The following is a 13,554-nucleotide window of genomic DNA, read 5'->3' on the forward strand; positions in this document are numbered from 1 at the left end:
ACAGCCAGTTAGAAACTGCTTCAGTCAAGGTTCTCTGGAGAAAAAGGACTGACAGAGTAAACCAATATAAATAGGAACTCTATAAATCAATATTTATATAAATTGACTCATGTGATTGTGGGGGCTCTCTAAGCCAAAATCCAGGATGGAAAGTCAAGAGCTGATGTTGCTGTCTTGAGTCTGTAGGTTGGTAGAATTTCTGCTGCATTCCATAGATAGAATTACTTCTTTTGGGGGGAAAGTGCTCCTCTAGCCTTCTTCAACTGGTTAGGTGAGGCCCACTCACATTACGGAGCAAGTCAACTCTTTGCGAGTGTCAATCACGTCTAAAAAATTCCTTTTCAGTAACATACAGTCTAGTGTTTGACCAAGCAACCAGTCAGCCAAGTTGGCATGTAAATGTGATCCTCCCAGAGACTGGTGTCCTGATTGCAGAGTCCATGTGCCTTCTTCGTGTGATAAGCAATGAACGGCAAAGCTGCCTCACCCTGACCATGCCTGGAGAGCTTGCCCAGTTGGGAGTTTCCTCCATCAGCCAGATTCCATCCTTTGGGGAAAAGCTAAGTGTAGCCCGTGGAGGATGGCCACAGTTTCAGTCGGTGCTCCTCAGCCTTTCTTTGGCTCACTTCCCTCTTCCTGCCCCAGGGCTCCTGACTTCTTGCTCAGGAGCACAGGACCTCTTCCACCATGGCATTTTTAAAAAACAAACTAATGACTATATAATATACATATAGAAAAATGCACAAGTCCTAAGACTCCACCTTAGATGGATTTTCACCAATTCTGCCTCCTCATATAAGCATCCGCAGACCAAGAAAAAGCATTCCCGCCCCTCAGAAGCCTCCCTTGTGCCACGACCCTGCCACTACTCCCTGGCTCCACCGGATACCGCTACCCTGACCTCTACCCTACATGTTAGCTTTGCCTTTATTTTGAGTTTTATGTAACGGGACAATACAGTATGCCTTCTTTCCCCATAGTGGAGCTTTGTGTAGAGAAATACCATGATGGGAAGTACTCTGAGTGGGTCTGTCCCCTCCTTCCATCTGTCCTCACAGCCGGCAAACATGGCTGGTCTGTTACACATGGGGCTTCGTGCCAGAGACTGTGGACACACATAGTTGCCCAACGGATGTTCCAGAACAGCAACCTGGGGGCTCTGTGGGGAAATTAGGAAGGGGCCCTACTTCAGCAATCTCAGAACGGGTTCTAACCCCTCGTCTGTCTTCTCAGAAGGCCCTGTGTAAGTGAGGGCAGCACTCCTGACTTGTCCCAAGGAGGCACGGCATGGAGGGTGCTCTCTAGAATTCTCCCTCCCTGACAGAGCCCGGGGCTGGGACCTTCTTTCACTCCCAGCCCAGCAGTTCTAATCTCTTTGTGTTTTTTTTTTTTAAGATTTTATTTATTTATTTGACAGAGAGAAATCACAAGTAGATGGAGAGGCAGGCAGAGAGAGAAGGAAGCAGGCTCCCTGCTGAGCAGAGAGCCCGACGCGGGACTTGATCCCAGGACCCTGAGATCATGACCTGAGCTGAAGGCAGCGGCTTAACCCACTGAGCCACCCAGGTGCCCCTCTTTGTGGTTTTTTGATAGACTAGTTGCTGAGAAGCACCCTGGTTGATAATGGTTTCCCGCCTGACCTCTCTGATAAGGTGTTCCTCTCTTACTGCCATAAACCGCCAAGCCGCTCTGCTCCAGCATGGTGGCCCATAGGGTTCGTTTCCTTCTGTCTCCCTCAGTGGCTGCTTTCCTCCTTCAGGCCCCTAAATAGGATGTTACCCAAGGTCAAATCCTCATACCCCCCACTTTATTACATTGCCCTTGATGACAGACAGCTCCTTTCATGCCTCCTCCAAGTACCCCTAATGCTTTCCCAGGACACAGCCTGTGGGTCCACTGCAACCAGACCATTTTCTGATGGGAAGCTTGCCCATGCCTCCTACTTTTGCTCCTAAGATGTCCTCTTTTTCTCTGTGCCACCCCCCTGCTACTTTCCACAACCCACAATCCTCTCATTTGTCTTCAAGAAGCCCATGTGTCTGTGCCTTTTTCCCAGCCCCCTCGCTGCCTTCCTTCTCTCCTTCTACCATCCATCTGGATAGCTGAAAATGCCCCCCTGCCTTGCCTCATCACTGTCCATCCCCATATTTCCCTGTCACCATCAGATGCATTTTTTAGTTAGCCTTCAACTGCTGCTCAGTGCCTTTGGGACAAAGCCACACTGGTTGGCTGGGCATCCCCACCCTTTGAGACCCGCCCTGGGCAAGTGTCTTGATAGAGATCCCATGGTTTCTGCGGCATCCTCAGCCGCCAGGGTGCCCTTTCCCACTCCTGCTATTTTGCTGCTATGCTTCTGTAGGACATAACACTCTAGTACTGGCCATCTGTGAGGGGTCCAGAAATGGTCCAGGAGGGGCCTCTCTTGGCATGTCCCGGTGTCTCCTGTACCTCACTCGTCCAGTGACCTGGAGGGTCTCTTCAGGTGCCCCTGCAGGGAGTGGTCTTTCCCTTCCTGAACTTGGCTTCACTTACGTTCCATGTGGCTCTTATTTATGTCAGAATGAATCCTATATCTGAATGTTTAACCTTCCCATGGTTGATGGAATAATATTCCCTACTGCCCACCAAAGATGTCCACATTCTAATGCTTGCAACCTACAGCTATAAACACATCACACCCAAAGGTTTTAAGCCACATAGTGGAACTGATAGATAATGATGCCGGTGGCCTTGGACCAGCTTCCTATTGGATTGTTAACTTCCCTTGCACAGTTCTACTTTGGGGGATCATGGAGCCAGGAGATGTGGGTCCACAACTTGCTTTCTCCACCAACTTACTGGGTGTCTTTAGAGGAGCCTCTTAATCTCCCTGAGCCTGAGATAGGGATTAATAATCTCTCCCCATTTCTCAGGCTGTAACTAGAGGCCATGTGTGGAGATGGGGGTGAGGCCGGACCCTGCCCAGAAATTCAGCAAGTGAGACAGCGGTCTGGAATGTGCCTCGGGTTTTTTTTTTTTTTTTTTAAATATAAACATAACATTTAAAAGGGATACAACTAGAAGATGCACCACAGCCATCCTATCACTTTCTACCTCCTGGCACATGGAGGGTGAGAATATTCCAGTGTAGGTGCTTACCCTGTGTCCATCTTCAGTGTTATTTTAACATTTGAACTTTCCCTTCTCACCAGATGGGCTTTCTCTCTATATCCAAGTCCTGCTCAGACAGGAGATCAGAGCCAGAGCTGGCTGCCCACGTCTCCTCCAGGACAGTCACTTCTCCCTTTCCCTCCCTTGATTCTCTTTGCTTCACCTCCTGGCGTGATCTGTTCTACCACATCTGCTGTGTGCCCGTTGACCATGGCATTTTACCTTTTTTTTTATTTTTTAAATTTTATTTAAATTCATTTAATCAACAAATAGTGTATTACTAGTTCTAGAGTCCAGTGATTTAGCTGTTGCACATAATACCCCGTGCTCATTACATCATATGCCCTCCTTAATGCCCATCACCCAGTTACCCCAGTCCCCAATCCCCCTCCCCCAAAACAACCCTCAGTGTGTTGACATTCCCCCTTTGGCTCAGACACTCCTGTGTCCTGCTTGGTGGGAAGGGGAAGGATCTTGGGGGCTCCTGGTTACAATCAGGGCTCTGGTCTTAACTCTGTCACCAGCCAGCTGAGAACTCTCAGCAGCTCACCTCACCTGTAGGGGCTGTCCATCCCACAATGAAAAAGAGGGGCCTAAAGTAGAAGGACCTAGAAAATGGGATGACCAAGAATCCCTGTTCAGAATTCTTTAAGGACTGCCATCACCCTCAGGACGGAGCCCAACCTCCTCACTATGGCTCCAATGCCTTTTGTGGTTTGCTCCCTCTTTACTTTGAGGGCTTCATTCTTAGTAGCCTAAGTCTCTTAATTTCTGACCATAATGAATTACTTGAAGTCCCCAGACATGCCATATTCTCTCTTAATGCCCCCAGGACTTTGCAGAGGCTGCTCCTCTGTCTTTACCACATTTCCTGTACCTGGCCCTGACTCTCTCTTTCTTTGATTCTTACTTACTTTTGAGGGGCTCAGCTAAGACTTTTACTTCCTGGGGTAGTCTTTCCGGCCCCACACTCTCAGCTCTGATTAGGGGCTACTTTCTTGCAGGTTGTTAACACGCTGCCTCTCTTTCTCTTTTGGCATGATTCTGATAGCCTGCTTTTTCGTCTGAATCCTGTCTACTCCTGACAGTCTTCAGGAAGTCCTCTTAAATCTTCTTGAAGGCAAGACATGATTTGTTCACAATGGAATCCCCAGTGTCCAGAACTGCGCTGGCCAATATGGTAGCCATGAGCCCCAAACGGCTATCGAATACTTGGAATGTGGCTACTTTGAACTGAGATGAGCTCCAAGTCCAAAGCACACACTAGATTTAAAGACTCAGTCCAAAAAAAAGACAAGGTGGAATAATTTTACATTCTCATTCATAATTGTTTATATGTATTACTTGTTAGACTGATAAGACTTAGGATATACTGGGTTAAATAAAATGTATTGATAGTAATTTCTTTTTTATTGATATTAATTTCACCTGTTTTTTTATTCCTTTTTTTTTTTTAGAGATTTATTTATTTATTTGAGAGAGAGAGAGAGAGAGAGAGAGAGAGAGAGAAAGAGTGTGTGTGTGTGTGTGTGCAAATGGGGTGAGGGGAGGGAGAGGGAGAGAAAACCTCAAGCAGACTCTCTGCTGAGTGTGGTGCCTGATGTGGGGCTGGATCTCAGGATCCCGATATCATGACCTGAGCTAGAATCAAGAGTCAGATTCTTAACCAACTGAGCCACCCAGGTCCCCCTTTTGATTCTTTTGAACGTGGCTACTAGAATATTGAAAATCACATATGAGGCTTACCTTTTGTGGCTTGCGTTGTGTCTATATATTGGACTGTGCTGGTCTACAGTGTATTGCCTGGTGCATCTGTTGGGTGAAAGAGTTGGTAGATGGATCTATAGAAAGACATAGATTCCCCCCTCGGCCTCATCTCATGTTGTTCTAAATGCTGGCTTTGCTCTGAGTGTGACCCCACTCCCTTCCTCATGCTCAGTGCATTGAGCTGGGCAGCCTGGCTCTAAGTTGTCTGTGGGCCTGGGTCCCCAAGGGTTGGAGCAAACTGGGTGGAAGAACACCTGCCTTAGCCTATGGACCCATTCCTACAGGCACATTGTGCACCTCCTGCCTATCTCCAGGAATAAAATATTAACTTGACATTCCAAATTGGGAACAGGACAGCAATTGCTCATTTTGAACAATTGCAACACCGTTCAATTGTATCAGGGGTGTGCATTCTCAGTAGCAGAGGGTGAGAACACTTCTCTTACTGGAAATTTCTTGTTTTATAACCTCTCGATACTGTAATGAAGTAGGACGTATTGGTTATTTTGGGAACTTTCCAAGGCTCTGCAACCTTGGAGAACAAAGAACCTCTTATTAAAGTGTAACTGTAGCTTTTCTTTTTGTCTAAACTCTGATTTTTTTCCTCATCCTGGACTTTGTGAGCTGATTGTAAAACTAGGTTGAAAAGGTGAGTTTAGTGGGCCATGCTTATCACCATCAGGAGTCTTTGAATTTTGATTTTTTTGAGGATTTAGTGGTTTCTTGGAAAACCTAGAAAGGAGAACACAGTCTAATGAGAACACAGTCTTCTGAGGTTCTAAGGCTCAGACTGGGCACAGAAATTCTTGAGTCTGGCTGACATTTTGAAAGCCATATTCTTAGAACACAATGTGTTTAGGTGTCTACATTCATTGCCAGCATTTACAAAGTGCTTTTTATAGTTTCCAAACTCTGCTTGCACCTACAGTATCTCATTTGGTCCTTGCATTTATTTGGTAACCTTGTAAACAAATCTCTTGGGTAGAGTTGTCTCTACTTCCTGTCAATTTCTTTCTTCTCTCACTCTGTAAACTTCCTCACAGGCTTTCAGCCTCACCCCTCTGTTGCAATTGCTCTCACCAAGGGTCACTCTGACCCACATGTTGCTAAATACCATCATCAATTCTCAGGCTTCTCATGTTGCTTGACCCTTTTGAGTCATTTGACATAGGTAATCACTCTTTCCTTGAAGTTCTTTCTTCCCTTGATTTTAAGATGTTGCACTTGCCTGGCTTCCTTCTGACCTCACGGGCAGCTCCTTCTCTAGTTCCTTGGCTGTTACCTTCACAGCTTTCTGACTTTTAACTTTAGAACCTTCTAGATCTCAGATCTAGAGTGATCTATAATCACTCCACCGATGATTCACTGAGTCTCATTGGTTTAAGTACCATTGCTATGCTAACAATTTCCAAATATTTATCATGGACTTGTGCCTCTCTTCTTAATTCCTAGACTCATCTATCCAGTTATCTACACAACATCACAACTTGGAGGTCTAAAAAACATCTCAAACTTTGCATTCCCAAACATCCCTGAACTTCTTCCCTAAACGTTCTCCTTCTAGTTAATGCCAACTTCATCCTTCCATTTGCTAGGATCAGAGACCCCAGAGTCAGCCTTGACTCTTCTCTTTCTTTTTTAGCCCACAGCAGATATTTTCATCTCGAACACCATGTGTCACTGCCTCCTCTGCTGTCACTGTGGTCCAAACCATGTCATCTCCTGCCCAGATTCTCTCAGAAGCCTCCAGTATTTTCTCAGCACAGTCTGTTCTCAACACTGCAGTCAGTGATCCTGTTAAAATATGCATCAGACCATGGTGCTCCTCTACTCAAATGGCTCCCACTTACCCAGAGTAGAAGCCAACGTCCTTCTACTGGTCTTGAGGCCCAATGCAGTGTGGCATTCCCTCTGACCCCACCATCTTACTTCTACTTCATTCCCTGCCAGCCTTATGGCCTCCTTGCTGTGTCATTCAATGACACACCCGCCCTGGGGTCTTGCTCTGTTTTTCCCTGGAGTGCTGTCCTCTCAGATAGCCGCATGTCTTTTTCCCTTACCTCCTTTACACAAATGTCTTCTTCCCCCAAAGATCTTCCCTGACTAGTCTGCTTAAACATGCATCCCCTGCCCTGAATTTTTCCTATTTCTCTTTCCTATGTATTTTTCTCCATAGTACTTAATACCATCAGACATTATAGATATATTAATTATTTATATTTTTCATTGTCTGTCTGATATTAAACCATTCGATCCAGGAAGGGATTTTTATTTTTGTTACTAAATCACCGGGTGCCTAGAAGAGTGTCTGACACATAGGACATGATCATTAAAGATTCATAAATAAATGAATAGTCCTATTAAATAAACATTATTATTGTTATTCTTTCCTCCACTCATAGAATTGGGAACTCAGTAACACCAAACATTCACATGCACGCATAGATACCCACTCATACAAATCAAAACTCAACTGAGAACAGGTGGAGCATAATTGATGCACTTGACCCAGACAGTGGTGGGGGTCTCTGGTTCAAGGTTTTGCAGAGACTACTTGTATTTGGTAATAGCTGGTCTAGTCACTAGAGGGTTATAATGAATCAATACACTCAAAAAATTGAGGTCAATGTTTTATAAATGTTACTTATTTAAAAAATAATCTTGAAAACTTTCCATTAAATATTAATTTTTCCAACGACATCAAAGTCACCATCATCCTAAGTATAGTAGCAAGCTTTTATAGAAGGAATGTTGAAACTGTAAAATGTCATTATGTAGCAATTGAAGTGCAAAATTCTTTTTTCTTTTTAAGATTGTATTAATTTATCTGTGAGAGAGACAGAGTACAAGCAGGGGAGGGGCAGAGGGAAAGGGACAAGCAGACTGTCTCCACTAAGTGGGGAGTCTGACATGGGGTTCCATCCCATGACACTGAGCTCATGACCTCAACCGAAATCAGACACTTAATTGGCTGAACCACCCAGGTGCCCCAAGTGCAAAATTCTTTTTTTAAAATTTTATTTATTTATTTTAAAGATTTTCTGTATTTGTTTGACAGAGATCACAAGTAGGCAGATCATCAGGCAGAGAGAGGGAGAAGCAGGCTCCCTGCTGAGCAGAGAGCCTGATGTGAGGCTTGATCCCAGGACGGTGAGATCATGACCTGAGCCAAAGGCTGAGGCTTAACCCTCTGAGCCACCCAGGCGCCACCACCCCCCAAGTGCAAAATTCTTAAAAGTAAGATGAAATAAGAAAAGGCTCTGTCCACTCATCATAATATTGTTGGGTCTCTCGGGTTCCAGCAGCGAGTTGCCAATTCCTGCTTGATACGCACAGGTGACAGCTCCAAGAGCATCTTTTCCATCACACTGCTGCCAAGTCCATTTGTAGATGATAGAGATTAGCAAATAATGTTTCAGGTATTGGTTGTCTTGGGACTTACCCTCCTGCAGGAAGACTTAACCTCCCCCAGAACTGATGAGATGCCCCCTTTCCTAGTCACGGCCAGCTTCATGGGCCCGTATCCTGGGCAGTCCCACAGGGCCCCACACTTCGGAGGGGTTCATGCTGGCTTTGATGCTTTGCTGTGACTTAAAATTCTTCATCATTTTTGAACAAGAGGCTTACATTTTCATTTTTCCCTGTGCCCCACATGGGCCAAATCACTGATAAGTCATGTGTGGGCTAGGTTAGGGTATGTTAAGTGAGGCCCAGGATGGACAAGCCAACAGCCAGCTTCAATTATGTTTAAATGATCATAGATGAGGTTGAGTTATTTGATAGTTCTGTGATCATATTTGCATAAATTTCCTGCACATGTTTGGCTATTGCTTCATTTTATGATTCATTAAATTTTGTTCTATTTAAATAGCAGTTTCAAAATTTGTTTCATTGTGTTCTGATTGTTTTCCAAAACTCATAAATCTAAGTTTAGTGATATGGCATGTAAACCGTGGTAATACATTTTAACATTATGCTGTTCTGGTCTAACAGGGGAAATGCAATATCCAAATTGCCACATTCTTGGTTTTTTTGTTTGTTTGATTTTTGAACAAATTTTCTTGGCCTCTGAAAAGCTGGTTTTTCAAATGTGAAATCTTTGGAATAGTAACTGTATATCTAAAGGGACTATAAAAGCTAGATAGGTCACGCACATTGAGGAAAAAGACCAGGTGAATAATATGGACCATGGTCCGCTGGGAAGTAGGTAGGTATGTGGTTTAAAGGGGGCCCTGCTTCTCAGCTCCTGCTCCCTGAGATGGGGAATGTCGGCCTGCCACTACTCTATATTTCTTTTGCCCCCAAAGGAACTCTAAACATAGAAATTTATGTGAAATATCTTGGTTTTCAACCTCTTGAGCTCAAATAAACCCCATGTGACTGCTGTTGTAGAGGTAATTCTTAACATTATTCCTTTACTTTGTCCCAAATAGCTCTGGAAAATATTTCCTTTCTTTCACATGATGAACTTTTTAAGATAAAAAATTACCTATAATTTCATTTTGAGGCTATTTAGAGAGAATTTTTTGGACATGTAACACTCACGAAGAATTGTTAAATTTGAAATCCAGTGACAGGAACAAACCTTGTTAGCTAACCTCCTGTCAGTGGGGATAGCCAGTTGGTACAACTTCTGATGTTTCAGTAACCTCCAGAAGCTTCTCCATCACAGTTAACAATTCTGGATGCTCTGCCATAACACTGTGCAACAGAGGCATAATGTAGGCCACACATGTAATTAAAATTTTTCTAGATGCCACATTAAAAGATAAAAAAAGAGGTGAAATTAATTTTAATAAAATATTTTATTTAACTCAGTATATCTAAAATATTACCACTTCAACATGTGATCCATATAAAAATTATTAATGAGATATTTTACATTCTTTTCTTTCATACAAAGTCTTTGAAATCCAGCATGTATTTTATTCTTAGAACAGATCTTGATTCAGACTAGCCACATTTCAATGTCTTGAGAGACGCCTGCGGCCAGTGGCTACCATGTTGGACAGCTCAGGTGTGACATGTCCTGCTGTGCTTAAGTGCCCAAAGTCACTCAGCTAAGAAGCTGGCAGATCCAGTTGTTTTGCTCAGTATTTGGACTCTTAGTCCTTCTTGCTCCGTTGACTTATCCCCAAGTGCAGAATTCCTAGCCTGGACTTGGCATTTATAGGGTTTGAAAAGATTCAGGCCAGGGAAGTAATGGAAACAAACACACAAACAAGAATTAAAAGATATGACTAAATCTGAAAATTCTGTAGTGGTTGCAGTAGTCACATATAGAATTTCCAGGTGACAGCTCTTCTCAGGTGTAGGAAGAATTTGACTCCTTCTCACAGTGACAGACGTATGAAGCTAGTGGGGAAGCCTGATCTCGTAACTCACATCCGTAACTTGGATGGGCGGCAAGCTTCTGCCATGGGACAGATAAGCAAGAGGAGGAAGCACCGTCACCCCTGGTTGGGAAAACCAACTCATCTGGCCTTTGAGGGATGGTGGGTGGGTGACTTAAACAATATCCAGTAGCAAACTCAGGTGTTGCTATGGGGATGCAGTGAGGGGATGCCTTAATGCAATGGTCTCAAGATGGCAAGAAGAATTTAGGGGGCAGTCCATGGTCCTAGGTCTACTTGGACAGAGACTCTCCTGTGGAGTCCAGAGATAAGCCCGAGGCCATCCACCATGGTGGAGGTTGGCGTATCCTGAGTCCACACTAGCAGCCCTGAGGGAAGTACTCTGAGCACACCTGTGGCTCATTAGTCCAAACTTTCTTTGTGAAAAGCATAAAGTGCCTTATTACTGAAAAGTCAGTACATTATATGTTATTTTCCGACATGTCTTTGCTGGTGGTGCTTTTCAGCATTTGTACAGAACCTTGCACTGGTTGCATTGGTTATGCTGTTTTTTTACTAGCTTGGATCTGCTTTTTGTCAACGTTGTTGATTTTCCTGTGGGTTGAATACGTAAGTTTTTAGTTGAAAATCCCATAATTTGTGGCTTGAGTCTTCTAAACCATTGTGGGATGGCCAAAGCTAGTTAATTCCTGATATACAATATGCTTATGGAATTGGAATGTTGATTTGGGGTTTTGGGTCAGGCTGAGGAAGAGTATGAGGAACTCTCATCTGAGGATGAATTATAGGGCTGGTTAAATGGACTGCAGAGGCCTGGGCATAATTGTGACCCTGGAGAGAACTGAGGTTGCCTAAGTTCTTCCACTTGCGCAGTTCTTCTTGCTGAGAACCCGTTTTCTTTTCCCTAACAGTCATTGAAAAAATTAATATTTTCTCCAATAATAACTTAAGAATTTCCTTCACAACTCTTTTTTGTGGGAGAGGGGGTGGAGGGCAGAAGGAGTGGGAGAGACTGAATCCCAAGCAAGCTTCACACTCAACTGACTGAGCCACCCTCCTTTATAATTTTTATTAAGTCAATATGTTCATTCACTCATTCATTCATTCATTCACGTATTTATGAAATATATTTTTCCAGTGAGCAAATATTTATCTACCACCAAATGCCAAGCACTGAGCTACATTTTTAGGTTCAAAACCAACAAGGTCTTCATCTCTATCCTTAAGAAGCTCACCATCTGGTAAGCTTTCCCCCATTGCCGCTTGGATTTGGTCACCATGGTCTATGCAGTTGTTCCTCAGTTTTGTGTTCAATTTGTTATTATTTCTAGAATATTCTTTAATGTGGCCTGCCTTCACAGTGGGCTTAGACATTGTCATTAGCAAAAGTTATGTGCTTTTCTCTTACTTGATAACTCTTCATAGGGGCTGATGCTTGACACAGAGTGCGCCTACTACACATTGTTAATGAGGGCCCACTACACATTGCTAACCTTCTTTCTGGGGTACATGAGTGGTGTCAGTTGATTATTGTTTTTACACATGATTACTGGAATTGCTAATAGAGCTTTGAGGGCTTTGGGGGACAGAGTCAACAGACATGAAAATGGTCACCCCAACACAATCTCTTTAATCAGTCTATGAAATAAACATGACTTCTATCATCTTTTGTAGACAGATACCCTAAAGACACTCTCTTCTGAAAGTACCACAGTTATGCTTGGCATTGGTTTTTAATGACAAGGGAATTAAATTAAGGCTATATTTATATGGACATCTTTCCTGTTTGTTGCAACTGTTCAAGAAGTACAGCTTTAGGGATTTCCCCTAATGAAGTGCATAAACAGTAACTTTGTTTCAAGCTGTCAGTGAGGTATGCTCTGTTACTCAAGTGAATTTCAGTGACCCTCTTACTCTAGAGAGAAACCAGTGTCAGAACAAATTTTTATAAATAATACACTGTTTGCTTTGCAGTGTTGATAATTTTCTCCTGTCTTTGAGGCTGTCACATAACCAGTAGGCTTGTTTTTTTCTTAGGACAAAGATATTTGCAGAGGAACTGATCAAACTATTATTATTAATAATCTCATTATTGAGGCATCACCAATTCTTTTGTGCATTTGAGGCTACCACATAGATTAAAGTTTTATTCTGAGAACCAGAGGCACACGGGAACAAAGCAGCTTAAGAGCACCGTGTGGGGGGTAGAGGGTTCTTTTCTGGCTGGGGCACATTTGGGTTCGGGAGAATTGCTGCCTCATTCCTGTGTGAACGTAACCCTCTGGAAAGGGGTCTCCTAAAGGATTGGTCATAGAAGCCCCTAAAGGTAGCCATGGCTACAGACTATTATTGTTAATGAGGGATTTTTTTTTCATTTTCTTTCTTTTTTTTTTTTTCCTGGCAAGGGCACCGACATGCTCCTTGATAAAAGGGAAAAGGAAAGCTCATTATAGCCACAGACAGAGGTTACCGGCAAATGAGAAGAGATTTTGCCCTTTGCTATGATGGGGATCTGGAGGAAGAGAGGAAATACGATGGCAGGGAGAGGAAGGCTCTCCTCCTAGAACCGCAGTTGTAGCTTTCAGTCTCAAGATAATGGATTTGGCGTGCCAGTAGTGTTCATTCTCACACATGTCCTTGCTTCTCCTGTTTTGGACTGGGCAGCGAATGGCTAGAACATTAAGCCAAAGAGACCGAGGCTGAATTGCTTCCCGTAGGGACCAGTGACGTTTGCAGCTCCTATCCTGCCCCAGGAGGCTCTATCCAGGTGGTGAGAGCAGCCTTCAGTAGTAGGTTCCAGATAAAATATAGGACATCCGGTTAAATTTGAATATTAAATAAAGAACATCCTTTTATTTTAGTATAAGTATGTCCCAAATATTACATGGGATATACTTGTATTAAGAAATGATTCACTATTTATCTGAAATTCAAATTGGACTGGGTGTCCTGTATCTTTATTTGTTAAATCTGGTAACTCTACATAGGGCAGAATATGAGAGGCGGGGGTTACGAAATACTCCCCCGACCCCTTAACAGCTGGCCATGGATTCCCTGCCCATCAATCTCCACCCTGACCTCAATCTCCACCACAGATTCCCTTTGGAGCAGATAATGTAGGGGGAAGTGCTATTTCCAGAGAGCCTCAGAAAAGGCTCCCATGCTTTCTAGTTCTACTCGAACTGCCTCTGATCACCACATCCATGTGATTACGGGAGTAAGTGGCTTGTGAAGTCATCCTGTGTGACTCAAGTGAGGTGTTTCAGTGGGGAGGCAGCAATGG

Source organism: Neovison vison, chromosome 5, assembly GCF_020171115.1.
Source record: "Neovison vison isolate M4711 chromosome 5, ASM_NN_V1, whole genome shotgun sequence".
NCBI lineage: Eukaryota > Metazoa > Chordata > Mammalia > Carnivora > Mustelidae > Neogale > Neogale vison.